This window comes from Pseudoliparis swirei, chromosome 20, assembly GCF_029220125.1.
Source record: "Pseudoliparis swirei isolate HS2019 ecotype Mariana Trench chromosome 20, NWPU_hadal_v1, whole genome shotgun sequence".
Taxonomy (NCBI): Eukaryota; Metazoa; Chordata; class Actinopteri; order Perciformes; family Liparidae; genus Pseudoliparis; species Pseudoliparis swirei.
Window position 1 is genome coordinate 18,446,899 of NC_079407.1, and position 17,024 is coordinate 18,463,922.

The window sequence follows — 17,024 nt, forward strand, 5'->3', positions numbered from 1 at the left end:
GAATCTCTGAGCGGATTACACATAGTCTGTCTTCTTATGATTCAAGGGTATTCATGTTGCTTTTTCTACATGCTGGATACCACATTTCCATTGAGCGGGGCCAAGACGAGTGCTTGTCCCAAAGCAAAGCATGAGGTGCTGTCTGAGACACAAGGGTGATCGGGTTATTTGTGTTCCTGCTTATCATGACGGGCGTTTAAGATTGAGGAGGATAAGCAAATGAAAGCGTATTCATTAAAGCCTGAATACAAAGCGGTAAACTCGCCTACAGGGGGTGAATGGGATCTTTTTTGTGTGCAGCAATGGCCCAACATCCCACCGCCCGCCCTTCCTCCCTCCCTCCCTCCCTCCCTCCTCGCCGTTGCTGCATCTTGTTGTGCTGGACCGCGAGCTCCCAGCCCTTCCCGGATCAGCATCGCAAACATCCCACAGCGCCTCCTTTAGATATGAACCCATTATAACGTGAAAGCATGTTCTTCTAATCTTAACCACAGGAGAAAAAAGAAGAGGGGGAAACAAAATAACCCGTCAGTTGATCGTGTATGCTTAACATGCATCTTAAATGACATAACATTGCTGCAGTGCTGCACTGCCCATGAAAGGTGTCAGTCGTTTCCTCTGATACCAATAGGCTACTGTGTCCACTGACCACTTGGCTCTGCTCAAGACATCATAGCGTGACAACATGTACTCATTTATATTGGGCTCTTATTACGCAGGTGGGCGCATACATGAGGCGCATGTTCAAAGGATGCCTGTTCTCTAGGACAGTAACATCTTCTGCCACATCCTGCCCGGTGAAATCCACCGTATCGCTTTTGTTGAGGGAGCGGGCAGACCAAGCCATGTATGACAACTAACTGCTTGCATGAGTACGCATTGTGTGCCTGCTAGAGGAGAAAGAAGACGAAGGAAAAAAACCCAGTGTATCGGTGGATGGGTGGGATTCCTTCATTGCGCTTCAGACAGGGGGAAGTTATGACAACAAATGGCTACAGTGAGGGCAAACAGCAGCTGGCAGTAACACATGCGCAATAACTGCGTGCTGTAATTACGAGAGTTTTCGACCTTCGCGGTGTTTTGACGGACTTAAAACCTGAATTTGACGCCAACCTTCAACCGCTAGAGGCTCTTTTTTTTTTTACTCCAAGAGCGCAACCCATCGGCTCCAAACCTGCCCCGGACTGCAGTTTTCTGCGCTGACTCCATCTGTGGTGCAATTCACAACACGAGTGTGCTTTATTGCATCCGCCGGATTCCTGCGTTAAACCGGTGCGCAAGGGGACTTGATCGGACCACGTAGTGACGCTCGAATCCCATTTGGTACACCACTCGGACGCAATATCCCTCGTGGACTCTCTTGAGCTTTTGGATTTTTTTTGCTGGGGTTTCGGCTTCGCAGCTTCTGCCATTGCTTCTCAATCGGATCGTACTGGGATTTAAGGTGGGGTTGTATAGCGACTCAGGTAACTGGAAGATACCCCACTGTGCCTGGTTGATGACACTTCAGCTGCACGTTGTCGCTCATCACGTCCGCTGAATTTGTCAGCACCAGCCCTAAAGAGAAGCTCATTTTTTCTTTTTTACGTGTGCATTTGGAATAAATGAACTCCTGTTACCATCTGAGACTGTGTGGACGGCGGGAATCATGTGCCATAGGATCAACCCTTCGGCGTCTGCTTTATTAGTGACACTTTTGGTAAGTCACTTGGTAGACTTGATGAGCAATACGTGATGGACATCGTACTGCTGATGCATGTGAGCCTTTCTGACGAGCTGAACAGTGTCCACATCTGTGGTGTGCCGCATACATTTGACCACCAACTGCAAATACATCTATCTATCTATCTATCTATCTATCTACCTATCTATCTATCTATCTGATTAGCAGCATACATATTTCTCTGTGGCTTGCACAATGTGCACATTCAATGCTCTACTTTAAAGGCAGCCTCATAGTCTCCTGTATAATATGATGTCCATCTCGTGTGTGTTCAGGCTACTTTAAATATTCCGTCCTTCCATGCTGGAGCAGTTACTGATTGAGCAGCAGTTCTCAGTTACAGATGGGCCCAAAACGGCCCTGTCATGCTGGAGCCTTGGCTCCAAACTGTGGGATGAAGACGGTTAAACAGTGACACATGACTTGTATTCCCAGAGACATGGAGTGCGTGTGGAAATGGTCCGGGCGTGTCTGCATCAGCACGACGCAGAGGCAAGACTTTTTTATAAATTATCAGCAGCACTGAAATCTTCCCCATCAGGGCAATATCACTGATTGCTGATAGAGTGGACTGCTTTACTGTGGAGCCACAGAGCTTGAATGATGAGGGGTAACTTGCTAATGTCCCCTTTGAGTTGAATTTAAATATAGAGAGATGATTTCTTTGGGATGATTCTTTTATTTCATGGTGAGTGGAGGCCTCAGCAGGATGGGTGCACTGTTTGTGTGAGTTACAAAGCTGCACAGCGCTTTTTTCATTTGTTTCAGTTTTTGACAAACGGCTAAGCAGGTTTAGAGATGATACACTATTTTTTAAAAGCACTGGCGATGTAGCATGATAATAATCTCACGGGCGCTGTGAGTGAATGCTGGTATTTACGTTTGTACTGTAGGCAATTGTGTTTGTGCATAGTTTTTATCCCGTCTCATCATTTCCCAGTGACTCAATAAGATCATCCTCTTTAGGTCCAACTCAGCATTTGTAGAAAGTTTGTGACACTCTGAATATTCTAGTTTTATCATGCAGGGCTGGAGAGGTTATTGAAATCTGTTTGTCACTCATTGGACACTGGCAACAACAGATGGGATAGAGTGTGTGAGGTTGTAAATCTAAAAGATTGAAGAGGGGTTAGATGTCATATTGCTTTCACTAAAGTCAAGTGAACATCCCTCATATGACTCTATCCGCATATTACCTTCCCAAGATGTCCTCAGGGATAGATGGAGGCATTGGCGGGACGTGTTGCTACATCAGGTGCAGTGAGCGTTACTGCAGCTTGCATTGCGATTGCAGAACAGTGACTACCAGCTGCATCTACTGAGTCCACCCTCCTCTACCCCGAGTGAGCCTTAGAACAGTATGTATGCTTCTACATGTCAGAGTACCACCTCTTCACTGCTGTCAACTGAAATGAAAAAGGAAAGTTGTCATGAGGTCTTGGCGTTGTTCAAGATTCTGACAAATGCTTCTTATGTCCAAGAGGAATTAAAAAAACCAAAAGCACAAACAGCGAGCAGAGGGGCTTGACTGGCTGGTATTGCGAAGTGCTCCAAAGGCTCTCTGTTTTTGACTGGCTGAGTGAATAGAGAACATTTAAATAATGTTTGGTAACATAAGAGACTTAAAGACTCCTAAAACAGAGGTTAATAAGGTTTCTTTCGTAGAAGGGTTTATCCCTTGAGCCTTATTGGATTTGTAATTTGAAATAGTAGTGTGCATGCAGCGGGGCTCCTATATATGTATAGATGTCGTTTCTTTAACTAGCTGTGTGTGTGTGTGTGTTGCAGTGAGTGGTGAGGCTCATGTCTCCGGCTTGTAACTTGTGTTGCGGGATGTTACAGCAGAAGCTCAGAGCACTTGCTGTCATATGTTTGCCTAATGAAATCAGGCAGGATGGTCATTATGATTATCATGCATTATTACCAACACTGCCATGTTTAGCAATGCTATGGCAGGCAGGAAACAACTGCCAAAACAAATTCATATCTCAGCAGGTAACGCATAAAAAGAAAGTGGCAGTGCCATGTGTGCAAGGCTTTCTGCTTTCTATTTTGCTGTGTGCGGACCATGGGGTGAGATTAATGAGGCATCTCTGCCTTGCCATTCTGTTGCATTGTGTTACAGCAGCTGCTCATGGCGCCAGTGTCATGTGTTCGCATTATGAAATCAGGACTAGTGGAGGGTTATCTTCCACTCCAGGAATGGGAGAATAATAGCAAGCACAAGCTATTGACCTGTGTTTGTCAGTATAAAGGACTTGTTAACAGACCACACACCATTTGTACTTTTTTGAACAAGGCATATTCAAATGGCAATTCACAGTGAGTCATTCTTGGAAAGTGTACATATCCGCTCCAGCGATTTTATTTTTTTCCAAGCTGCTCAAAGCTACAATTGTGAGATGTACAGTTTCACAGCATCCCACAGTAATGTGTGCTGGTTTGAATGTGCGGAGAGGAGAATCTCACCCCAACATAAAGGAAAAGTGCTTTGCTGAACCTGAGATGGGTAAATTATCTGGTTTTGTGAAGGAATTTTCCTTACCAGTTTTAATTCTCAGGCTGCTTTTGCATCCATGAATTATTTAGAAATGACAAACGAAGGATCAAGGAGTATCATGATGTTCACAGTGACAGACTTAAAAGAAGGGATGTATTTGAATGAAAAAAAACTCTATCATCTTGTTAATGTTTTAAATCCTGGGAAAAAAAGTAACAATTAACTTGTTATTAATTGACAGAATGAGATAGACGTTTCTCCAAAGGCAACACAAGTTATTTAGTGCAAGAAGCATTACAAGCATGATAATAAATAATAAAAGTGAAATAAATGGTCTAATTACAAGTAGCCAAAAAGATCAAAGGAGTAGTCATCGAAGCACTGAAGCAATTAAACTAGAGCTAGCCTATGGAATTTATTTTTTAGTGTTATTGAGTAACAAAGTGACTGGCAAAAGCAGTGGCGCACACTGAGCATTGAACACTGGAGGAAACGGGTAAATAACATACAGGCCTCGAGAGGCATTTAAACACATACCACTTTTCAACTTTGCTGTCCATCCTGGAGAGGGATCCTCCTCTGTTGCTCTCCTGCAGGTTTCTTCCCTTTTTTTCCCCCTGAAGGGTTATTTGGGAGTTTTTCCTGGTCCGATGTGAGGTTTTGGGGCAGGGATGTCTATGTGTACAGATTGTAAAGCACTCCGAGACAAATTTGTAATTTGTGAAATTGGGCTATACAAATAAACTGAATTGAATTGAATTGAATTGAATTGAATCAGGAATTCAAAGAGAAAACATAAGGAGCACTAAAATATCACTCCAACAGGTCACTGCAGTGATATTTTACAAGTCATAAACACAGCTATTGATCACGTACGTGCTATATTTGATACAGTATGAAAAGGCCACCCCGAATGGAGAGCGTTTCTTCTCAAAAGCAGGATTTTGTTTAGTATATTGGGCAGGATGTCGCCTCACGGCTAGAGTGTCCTGGGTTTGAATGCATCCATTAGTGAGTGAAAAGAGAGTCAAATAAGCCATGCCTCCTGGTAGATTGGAAAGGTTATGTTATTTTGCCCGTTTGAAGGTGGATGTGACTTGACTTGTGACCTGTTCAGATAGTCCCTTTCCTCTCGTCAACTGCATGCTCGGTCAGTCTGCCGTCCCTTGCGACATTCATTTTTTGAAACATGGGACTAGCCGTGTTGAAAATGCAACTATACTCACGATGCCTAAATTCCAGTCATTCAAGCGAACTGGCAAACGCTTTTTGGCAAACCTATTTGCAAATGCAAGTCAATACATTTGGAAAAAAAAGCTGAAAGCAAAGCTACAGACACTTCAAAACCTTCCGGAAATACAATATTAAAGCAGATAAACTGGAGTAGATAGGCATAATAATGTTTGGCACTTGATGATGGTTTTGTATTTCTTGAGAACATTAGTATTCTGACTTGGTAGGCCTTGGAAAAAATGATTGCGGCATGGCGCCTTTTATCTTGAAGGCTGTACGCTTCTCACATCTCAAGATTCAAGATTCAAGATTCAAGATGTTTTATTTGTCACATACACACACAGGGTGTGCAGTGAAATGAAAGTGGCAATGCTCAGCAGGAATGTGCAAGGGCAACAAGTACACACTATTTACAATAAAAACAACACAATATTTACAGTAAGTGTGTGTGTGTGTGTGTGTGTGTGTGTGTGTGTGTGTGCCTAAGAGGGGCAGTTGTGTGGGTCTATGTGGGGGTCCTGGTGAGGTCGGAGTTCACAGTCCTGATGGCCTGAGGAAAGAAACTCCGTCTCAGTCTCTCTGTTCTTGCAGCGTGACTACGGAGGCGCCTGCCTGACCGCAGCAGCTGAAACAGTCTGTTGTTGGGGTGGTGAGGATCCTTCATGATCCTGCCGGCTCTGGTTCTGCACCTCCTGGTGTACAAGTCCTGCAGGGTGGGGAGTGTAGTTCCAATAGTGCGTTCAGCCGAACGCACTACTCTCTGCAGAGCCTTCCTGTCCTGGGCGGAGCAGTTGCCAAACCAGGCTGTGATGCTTCCTGTCAGGACGCTCTCTACAGCTCCAGAGTAGAAGGACTGAAGGATCCTCTGGGAAACTTTAAATTTCCTCAGCTGCCTGAGGTGGTAGAGGCGCTGCCTTGCCTTTCTCACCAGAGTGTCTGTGTTTGTTGACCATGTCAGATCCTCGGTGATGTGGACTCCCAGGTATTTATACCCGCTCACCCTCTCCACAGTAGTCCCGTTAATCCCCAGTGGTGAGTACGTCCTCTGTTGTTGTACCCTCCTAAAGTCCACAATCAGCTCCTTAGTTTTGGTGACATTCATGATGAGGCTGTTGTCCTGGCACCAGAGTGACAGATCAGCAACTTCCTCCAGGTAGGCCTTCTCGTCGTTGTCGGAGATCAGGCCCACCACCACTGTGTCATCCGCAAACTTGATGATGGTGTTGGAGCTGAACCTGGCCACACAGTCATGTGTGTACAGGGAGTACAGTAGGGGACTGAGGACACAACCCTGGGGGGATCCTGTGTTCAGGGTGAGGGATTTGGAGGTGTCTGCCCACCCTGACCACCTGTGGCCTGGCGGTCAGGAAGTCCAGGATCCAAGCACACAGGGGTGTTCAGTCCCAGCTCAATCAGCTTGCCGGCCAGTCTGGAGGGACTATGGTGTTGAAAGCTGAACTATAATCAATGAACAGCAGTCTCACATAGCCCCCTCTGGCTGTCCAGATGAGAGAGTGTGGTGTGCAGTACCTGGGAGACAGCATCATCCGTGGATCTGTTTGGGCGATAAGCAAACTGCAGCGGGTCCATGGAGGAAGGGAGGAAGGCGCAGATGTAGTCCTTTATCAGCCTCTCAAAGCATTTCATGACCACCGAGGTGAGGGCCACCGGTCGGTAGTCATTCATACATGCTGGAGAAGCATTCTTGGGCACAGGGACAATAGTGGATCTCTTGAAGCAGGCGGGGACCACGGACTCAGCCAGGGAGAGGTTGAATATTGTGGTGAACACTGGAGCTAGCTGGTTAGCACAGGTCTTCAGTACTCGCCCAGATATGCCATCTCGACCTGCAGCTTTCCTGGTGTTCACCCTCAACAGAGCCCTCCTCACACTGTGCTCGGTCACAGAGAGTGTGTGTTCATCCCCAGCGGTAGAACTCACCTCGGCTACGCTAACGGTGTTGTTGTTAGCCGGCGAGCTAGCGCTGTTGTTGCTAGCCTCAAACCGTGCATAAAATGAGTTCAGGTCGTCCGCTAGGGATGCGTCGGCACTCACCATAGCGCGGGGTCTGCTCTGGTAGTCTGTGATAGTCCGTAGCCCCTGCCATAGGCGCCTGGTGTCGCGCTGCTCCATCTGTGATTCCACTCTGTCTCGGTACTTCCTCTTGGCTTCCTTCACCGCCCTCCTCAGTCCATAGACCGCTGCCTTGTACTTGTCCATGTTGCGGGATACAAGACCGGAGTTATAGGCAGCAATACGGGCGTTCACAGCTTCACGGATGGATCTATCAACCCACGGCTTTTGGTTAGGAAAGACCCTAACTTTTACCGTGGGGCGATGGTGTCCGTTAAGCGTTGCTATGAGGCTCATTGCTACTTCCAAGAACTCGCTGATGTCACTGGAACTGGATTGGATCATGTCCCAGTCGACGACGCAGAGCGTCCTGTAGCTCAGCCTCTGATTGGTCAGACCACCGCTTCACGTTCCTCGTCACTACCGCTTCCGCGATCTTTTGCGGTATCCGGAAGCAGAAAAATGGCGGCATGGTCTGATTTTCCGAGCGGAGGAGAGAGACAGCCTTGTAGCCTCTCTTGAATGGCGTATAGCAGTGGTCCAACGTTCTTTCCCCTCTGGTAGCACACGTAATGTGCTGGTGAAAGTTCGGCATGACTTTTTTTAGGTTAGCCCTATTAAAGTCCCCAGCCACCACCACAGCCGCGTCGGGATACTTGTTCTGATGCCGACATAACACATCGTGTAGGTCCGATAGTGCTACGTCGGTGTCCGCTTGTGGTGGTATGTAGACGGCTGTGGTGATGACCGAGCTGAACTCCCGGGGAAGGTAGAATGGACGGCATGAGATCGTCAGATGTTCCAGGTTCGGCGAGCAGGAACGAGAAAGAGTCTTAATGCTCTTGGGGTCGCACCACATGTTGTTCGTCATGAAGCAAACCCCTCCACCCTTAGATTTACCAGACTCTTCCGTTCTGTCTGCACGGAAAACAGAGAAGGACTCGGTTGGGCATATGACTCGATCCGGCACCAGCGGGGTCAGCCACGTTTCCGTCAGACAAAAGATATTACAGTCCCTCATGTCCCGTTGGAATCTGAGCGGTACATCTGATTAAAGAAACGTGTCATTTATTGTCACAGAGCATGAACATGTAAATGGAGCATGCCTATTAACCGTGGCTAAGGTGTTTGTCTCTGACACTGACTGATAATACAGGTGCGCACAAAGAGCGCTGGTGCTTAAAGTCTGACCTGCTCTGCACCACAGGATGAGTGTCGCGTGTAAAATGGAGCGATAGGGTGTGACCAGAATGTACAACGGGGGCTTGGTGTAGGGGGCTATTGAATGAAGCAGCGGACAGTCATTGTCAGATACCCGCTGTTTGAATAGAGAGGGATACAGATTCACAGAAAAGACCTAAATAGATATTCTTTCGGAAAATGCTGTGCAGGATGTGGTATGATATTTAACACCCAGCTGAGCCCAGTGGTAAGCAGCCATCATAATCCGAACATATTCAACCTGTCGAGAGCCACTACAGTCCTGAGTCCTGACACAACTATTCAATTGAGAAACACATGTCACCTGCATAGCATATGGCAGTTAGACTGCAGATGAACACATTTTATACCCATGAGATCTGCCGCACGTACCAGCCAGTCACCCCTCGAATTCTTAGTGGCATCTGTCTCCCTCAAGAACCACTGTTGTGCAGTCATCCTGCCACTGAGCGAGCCTTTAACTGATGCTCCTGACTGTCTGTCACTGTCATGATCTGGAGTTTGTGTCTCGTTTTGTGTCTTGTTTTGAAGTCCTTGTGTCGTCTGTCTCCCTGTGATTGTCTGCCCTGGTCCTGATTGTTTCCTTCTGTGTGATTGCTGGTCCCGCCCTCATTGTGTTCACCTGTGTCTCGTTCCCCGTTGTCCAATCCTCTCACCTTGCCTGTGTATGTAAACCCTGTTCGTCTCATTCCCAGGGTGGCTTCGTATTGTTTGGTCCGCGTGATTGTCGTCCTGTTCTGGTTTGTTGGAGTAAAGATTAGTTTGTGCAGTAATGTCGGCGTTTGGGTCCTCTCTTGCTGCGACAACCGTGACCACACATGACAGAACGAAGCCACCTATAATGGACCCAGCCTTCAGTTTCCGCTGCACGGTTCCTGCCTGGCCAGCTAATTCTCAGGTACTTCTTGAGGAGATGTGGGAGTCCCTCCGGGCCCTGCAGTCAATGTTGGCGGTTCAAGTCCCCGGTGTTCCGTCACAGGCTCTAGACCCCGAGGTTCCAGTCCACGATGTTCCAGTCCCCGGTGTTCCGTCGCCGGTTCTGGTCTGGCCAGCCTCTCATGATGTGCAGCTCCACAACATGTGGGAGTCCCTCCGGGCCCTTGGCCCTGTGCCGGCTCCAGTCCACGATGTTCTGGTTCCAGTCCCCGGTGTTCCGTCACCGGCTCCTGTCCCCGGTGTTCCGCCGCCGCCTCCAGCCCCCGATGTCCCTGTCCCCGGTGTTCCACCACCGGTTCCAGTCCACGATGTTCTGGTTCCAGTCCCCGGTGTTCCGTCACCGGCTCCAGTCCACGATGTTCTGGTTCCAGTCCCCGGTGTTCCATCACCGGCTCCTGTCCCCGGTGTTCCGCGCCGCCTCCAGCCCCCGATATTCCAGTCCCCGGTGTTCCATCACCGGTTCCGGTCCCCGATGTTCCGGCTCTAGACCCCGAGGTTCCAGTCCCCGGAGTTCCGTCACAGGCTCCAGACCCCGAGGTTCCAGTCCCCGGAGTTCCATCACCGGTTCCAGTCCACGATATTCCGGTTCCAGTCCCCGGTGTTCCGTCACAGGCTCCAGACCCCGAGGTTCCAGTCCACGATGTTCCGGTTCCAGTCCCCGGTATTGCGCCTCCGTTCCGCCCGGCCCCGGTTCTCCCCATCCCACCTCCGTCCCGGTCAGTCACAGTTCCCCATGTTCCATCCCGTCCATCCCCGGTTCCCCGTGAGCCGTCCCGTCCAGCCCCGGTTCCCCATGTCTCGTCGCCTGGTCCTGGTCCCACAGAGCCCCCATCCCCAGACCCCGGTACCCCTGTGACTTCCTCTCCTGAGCCCGGTCCCCTAGCTCCCCGCCCTTGTCCTCCGGCCCGCCCTTCAGAGCGCGCCCCTTGGCCTGTTTATCGTCCTGCGGCCCGCCCCCCGGACTGCTTCTGCAGCCTTGGACCCTCCTCCGGCTCCCCTCCACCCACCCTTGTGGAACGCTTGGCCGTCTGGAATTCGTCCCTTGAGGGGGGGGGTACTGTCATGATCTGGAGTTTGTGTCTCGTTTTGTGTCTTGTTTTGAAGTCCTTGTGTCGTCTGTCTCCCTGTGATTGTCTGCCCTGGTCCTGATTGTTTCCTTCTGTGTGATTGCTGGCCCCGCCCTCATTGTGTCCACCTGTGTCTCGTTGTCCAATCCTCTCACCTTGCCTGTGTATGTAAACCCTGTTCGTCTCATTCCCAGTGTGGCTTCGTACTGTTTGGTCCGCGTGTTTGTCGTCCTGTTCTGGTCTGGTCTGTGATTGTTGGAAATAAATAATAGTTTGTACAGTACTGTCGGCATTTGGGTCCTCTCTCGCTGCGACAACCCGGACTCCCCGTGACAGTCACATCCTTTGCATGGTCATTTAGTGAAAGGGATATGATGTATTTAAACAAGAAACAATGGCTTTGTGTAGCGCAGTAGTAAACAGCCAGTGACGTCTTCGACTGCAGCTTCTAGTCTTCTACTGTTTATCTGAAGGTGACACTGATTTAAACCATGCTTTCAGTAGCTGCAATCTGGTCATATTGATCAATATCTTCTGCCAGAACAGCATTTCTCTTTGGCTCTCCTGAGGAAGCCAATTAAGCGAGCTACATGCTCTCATAAAGAATGTAAAATGCACACAAACACTATCTTCCCCACAGTGCCATTAAATAATGCATAAGAACAATATATTATTGCGCAGCGCTTATTACCACAGGTCGTACTTGTCCTATTACAACTTTTCTCTCTGAAGTAAGAAGCTTTGGAAAAAATGCAGTGTGTTTAATCCACTATACATTCTTGACTGAGGCATTAGGGAAAAAGATAATGCCTCCATGAATTACTCTGGCGGAATATGCCACTGTGATGAGAGATCATTCTGTCCTGTTACATATTGATTTGTTTGTCAGAAAGTCGTCCGGCGTGCTCTTCATCCGACTGCACCAGCCTCATTTGAGATGTCTAACTGCTGCCTATTAAAAGCTGGGAGACCGCAGAAGCATTAACTATTCCAGTGAAGTGAACGGTTAAGTGCCTCAACCTTCACATTCTGCTTTCTCTGTTTGGTTGAAATGTCTGGTTTTAATAGAGAGACACTTGCATAATCAAGAACCCCGTTGCAAAAACAAAAAGTGTCGGTCATATTGTGTGGCTGACCATATTTTGCATTGAGTTATCTTTTCGAAGTATGCATGTTGTTCAAGGTTGTTTGAGTTTATGCTGGTTGATGTTGTGCCACCACACTAGTATTTGAAATGTTTTCCACAGAAGGGAAGAGGAATCGGAGGATCATTTAAAAGTTTCCTTTTGGTGCCTTAATACTTCCATAAGGTATATAAAGATATTTTACAATCAGGCATTTTGATTTCTTGCTTTTGCAGCTGACAAACTATAGTGGAGCAATTCAGCTTGCCGTGATCCAATCTCTCCCTTTAGTCTGTGAGGAGAATGTGATTTCTGCCTTACAGTGGGCCACTAGTGTCAGAATATCCACATATTTGGCCCGAATCCATGAAATAAGTTCTACTTCAGTGCACTGTTTGGTGCATGTGTAATTTAATATTTATCTTATATACACGATTCACAAACTGATATTTTACTGCTTTTGGCTTATTTTGGGCCAATAATAACAGAGCATGCTCGTCTCAAGGCGCGGCGCACTATATTAGTGTAAAGCTGTAGATTATTGCTGTGTAAATTTTAGACACCTTTGAAAGCTTTATACCTCTGAAATACAGAGCCCATTCTCCTCAGAATAGATTTCAGGCTCAGCTGAGAACAATTTCTGAAGAAATACTGCACAAATAATTATCGATCAATGTTTTCAGAAAGTAATGAACGTAACATATCTTCATCATGGCCATTGCAGAGAAAATGTGTGTTGCTACAATCAGTGTTTGATTTCTGTTTGATTTACTCCCCGAATGTTATTGCGTGATTAAGAAAAACTGCGAAGCGAAAAGACATCCTCCTGAATGAGGAGTCTGTGCAGCGTGGTCTGCGCTTCGCTTCAGTAAGCAGGATCACCCATCGGTCAGCACATTATTACACATACAGGACTGTCTCAGAAAATTAGAATATTGTGATAAAGTTCTTTATTTTCTGTAATGCAATTAAAAAAACAAAAATGTCATGCATTCTGGATTCATTACAAATCAATTGAAATATTGCAAGCCTTTTATTCTTTTAATATTGCTGATTATGGCTTACAGCTTAAGAAAACTCTAAAATCCTATCTCATAAAATTTGAATATTTCCTCAGACCAAGTAAAAAAAAAGATTTATAACAGCAAAACAAAATCAAACATTTGAAAATGTGTTTCCAGGTGTTTCGAGTTAATTAGACAATTCAAGTGATTTGTTTAATACCCTACTAGTATACTTTTTCATGATATTCTAATATTTAGAGATAGGATATTTGAGTTTTCTTAAGCTGTAAGCCATAATCAGCAATATTAAAAGAATAAAAGGCTTGCAATATTTCAGTTGATTTGTAATGAATCCAGAATGCATGACATTTTTGTTTTTTAAATTGCATTACAGAAAATAAAGAACTTTATCACAATATTCTAATTTTCTGAGACAGTCCTGTACATGAGCAGGAGCTCACTTAAGCTGGGCGTATTTCTTGCTGACACCGAGCTTGAAGCCTGGCTCAGAAACATCTATCCCTAAGGTCAACATCTACTGGATGTTTCTCTCCTTGTTTCCAAATAGTTCGCTGAAGTTTAGCTATTCATTACCAGAGCTGTTCTGTTGCTGATGTACCGTTTGCAGCAGTGAGTTAATTTCAGTGATAGTTAATGCTGGTGATATTTATGGGCTTGCAGGAATTGATTTGTGTACCTCTGGAACGTGTCCAGTGACTCCTGTGTGTCCACAGACAGACTTTCTGTTTAGTAGACCATATCAATCCTGCAGAGCATGAACATTGCATGTGTTGCATGCATGCATTCACTGGCTGAATATGCGGCATATTATATTAATTTGCATAATATAATTTAAACATTTTGATTTATTTATCTTTTCAGGCAGAGTCCGCTCTCATTCTCCATCCTTTCTATGAGTGTAAAGTCCATCTATTTAATACACAGTATGTATTCTTCCATCAATCAGAGTCAACCCGGGGCGATTTAAGGTCCCTTTAGCGACCAAAACATATGCTGTGTCCCAGTTCCATACATCATACTAATTATATACAGTATATATGCTATACAGAACATATTTATAGTGAACTGATCTTGCACTTAGTATACAATACACAAACATTACCTTTTTTTCTAACTTGAGCCATTTAACATCAATCAAACAACATTTTAAAATATATTTTATATTTAATCATTAAATACTTATAATACTTTTTTCTTGTTGTTCTTTTTCATTATATTTCTGGAGATGTGTCATCACGATTCACAATTCATCTTAATCGTGTGCAGCTTTGAGCAGCTGCTCCATTTCCTTTGTGCAATGCATTATGGAAGAATAATGTACATCCACAACTCACTCAAAAAATCAAGGGTGTGTTTGTCACTTTTTCGAGTTTGGGTTTTTAAAAATATAATATTCTTAACCTGCTTAGAAATAGTGTGTAGTGTAGTTTTTGTGTCCTTTTTAATTTCAGAAAATTTGTGTTGAAAGTTAATCGTTTTTATTGTGCCTAACTATGCTGTCAAATATGTGCATCTTTCCCTGGTGCCACTGGCTCTGAGACTTACTCTTTGTCTTTCGGCTTAGTTTGTGGACTATTTGGCTAATGTGTACGCAGTAGCCTGCTTTAGTCAGTGAATGGATAAGCCAAAGAGAAACTTGACATAAAAACGTCCATAAAACTGTTAAATGGCAATACATTTGATGCGTAATAGTGTCCGACACGACAATGTGCTATAATTAAAGCTCAGTCATTACACCATTTTCCAGACAGTTAACGGTGACACGTTTGAAAACAGGAGTTCAAGAAAACACTAAACACCCATTGCCTTAAAAAGTGCTTCTATCGAAACCTTTTTGTAACAATGCAGCTTGCCAAATACAGCCGATGATAGATTATAATGATTACATGTCTGTACTTTACCTTCAAGCAAGTGGAATGAATTTTTTCTATAAGAATACAATCCAACAGAAACCATTCAGAATAAAGAAATTGCCATGCTGAGAATGTGGCCACAGGATTCTCGACCATAAAGGCAGTACCCAACCTATATTGCAGTGAGTAAAGTGTGTCTATTGTGTCCTACGCAACAAACAATTCATACCTCCCAATATATTGTTTGTGATTAAAGCAATAAAAACAACATATATAGCAACAATTTACATGATTCAGTGTATTTCTAGCTACTTTAACAAAGTGTTCCGATATGTTCAACCTGCTTCGCCATAAATAAAAAAATTAAAAAAATGGGAACACGCGTCTATTGTGTCCTGGGCATGTTAGTCCAGCACACCAGTTTACTCCGTAGGTCACTGCTGGAATGATCAGGTTGCGGCCAAAAGTCTTCAGTTGATCCGGCTCTTTTGTTTTGATTATGAATATTAAGCAGTGTTGATAAGCCGGTCTGCAAAAACATGTGCAAGCACTGGCCATTGCAAAAGTAACACTGCGCTCAATAAACAGCTATCCTAAATATGTACATCATCATTCTGTAGCCCAATATACCAGCAGCAGTGTTTAATTTTGTATTTTTCTAGATTGACATGCTTATATAAGACACATCGTATGCTGTACCACCAGATGGTTCAGCGTGCCATGTTCTCGATTGAATCTTTTGTGATGTGGGGAATCATCTGTAAGGGCCTGCACTGAGGGGCAGATGGGTGACGTTGTCTTACATGAGATATAAACTGTCAAAATAAAAGGGTTTTCGGGTTAGGGTTAGACTCTACTGTTGAAGGATAAAATAGCTGTGGTATCACAGTGGTAGCCCTCAGCGGACCTGTCAATCAAGGTGAATTGAGAAATGGCAACCAACGTCATGTCAGAGAAAACTGTGCCAAACAGAAGGTTAACTGTGCATTATGCTCACGTGAGCAATGCTGAGACATGAAATAAAATGATAGCTTTTTGGTTTGATTCCAACATGAAAAATATCCGACTGGCAAAAAAGCCACCTGGCAATGTAAAGCAATAATCTTGTTAAACAGTGGTCGTCTTCCAACCGGCTTTTGGCTCTTTGGACTTGGAGCCGTTCATGCTTAAAGTTATTGATGATTTCACTTCACCAAGATCCTTTCATTAGATTTGTCCGACAAATGACTTTCTCTATCGAGACACTTGGTGGATGATGACTGGTTGTCGTCATTGTGGGCTGAGCCTCTATTTACTCAAAGGGCCTCAGAGTCATTTATGGTGCCCAAAATGAGTGATTAAGTGATTTTAGTCGCTACCTGGATGTTTGGTTGGTTGGAGACTTCAGAGCTGTGTCATTTAAGTGAGCAGTTTGGAAAGTGTCACTTCGAATATTTGTAAACTGCCTTAAATTGTTATACCTGTCAGAAAATCTCATTATCGTGCACAAATCTCACCGGATGTGTCAAAGATCTACTACAGAGATGATGTGATGTAAATATAGGCGTCATTTTGCTGTCAGTGCTTCTAATTATTAATCTTCCAAACCAAAGGCAACAAACATAGATTTGCAAGATTTGAAACTTAACAACAACAACAACAACAACAACTACTCACCGTGGCATTTGTCACCTTACTGTTTTCTGAAGAAAGCATCCGTTAAAGACACACATTTGATAAAATGGTGTATGTTATTATGGCAATAAAACTTAAAACTTAAAACATTTGCCCTTTCCTCTTGTCTCATACTTTGTTTGTTTGGGAAGATGACTAGGTGCTGCTTTTTGAGTGCATGACTCAGAGGAAATAAAGCCCCGGCTTAGGAAGAAAAATAAGATAATGTCTGAGAAATCCCCAAACTGATAGACATGGCATTTGCTCAGTAATTGGGGATGGAAACCCCTTTCTATCCATGCTGGGGAGGAGAAGTAGATTGAGTGACTGTGCTAAGACATTCAGCAGTTAAGCACCTGCATCGCATCTTGACTTGACTGTATTTAAACTACCAAGGCAATTTAAGAACACTATGGTTTAAACGGGATGCAATTTAAATTACAACATATTTCAGAACAATCATTGCAACCATCAGGACAGTATTTTAAATTGTGTAAAAGTGCTTTGAAGTCTGAATCAGACGTATTATGAACAAGACGACACTGGAGGAACATGTGTGTGTCAAGAATGTACATTACAGCCATAAATGCTAAGGCTACCCATTGGGTACAGAACA

General features: G+C 44.9%; 1 protein-coding gene across 1 annotated transcript in view; it reads left to right on the plus strand.

The window, feature by feature from the left end:
* Positions 1-1,663: 1,663 nt before the first annotated feature.
* Positions 1,664-17,024, plus strand: part of lrfn1 (leucine rich repeat and fibronectin type III domain containing 1) — a 108,407-nt gene continuing 93,046 nt past the window's right edge. The window contains exon 1 of the mRNA XM_056440394.1: positions 1,664-1,699. The gene's annotated coding sequence lies outside the window, so the exon portion shown is untranslated. The remainder of the gene's footprint in view (positions 1,700-17,024) is intronic.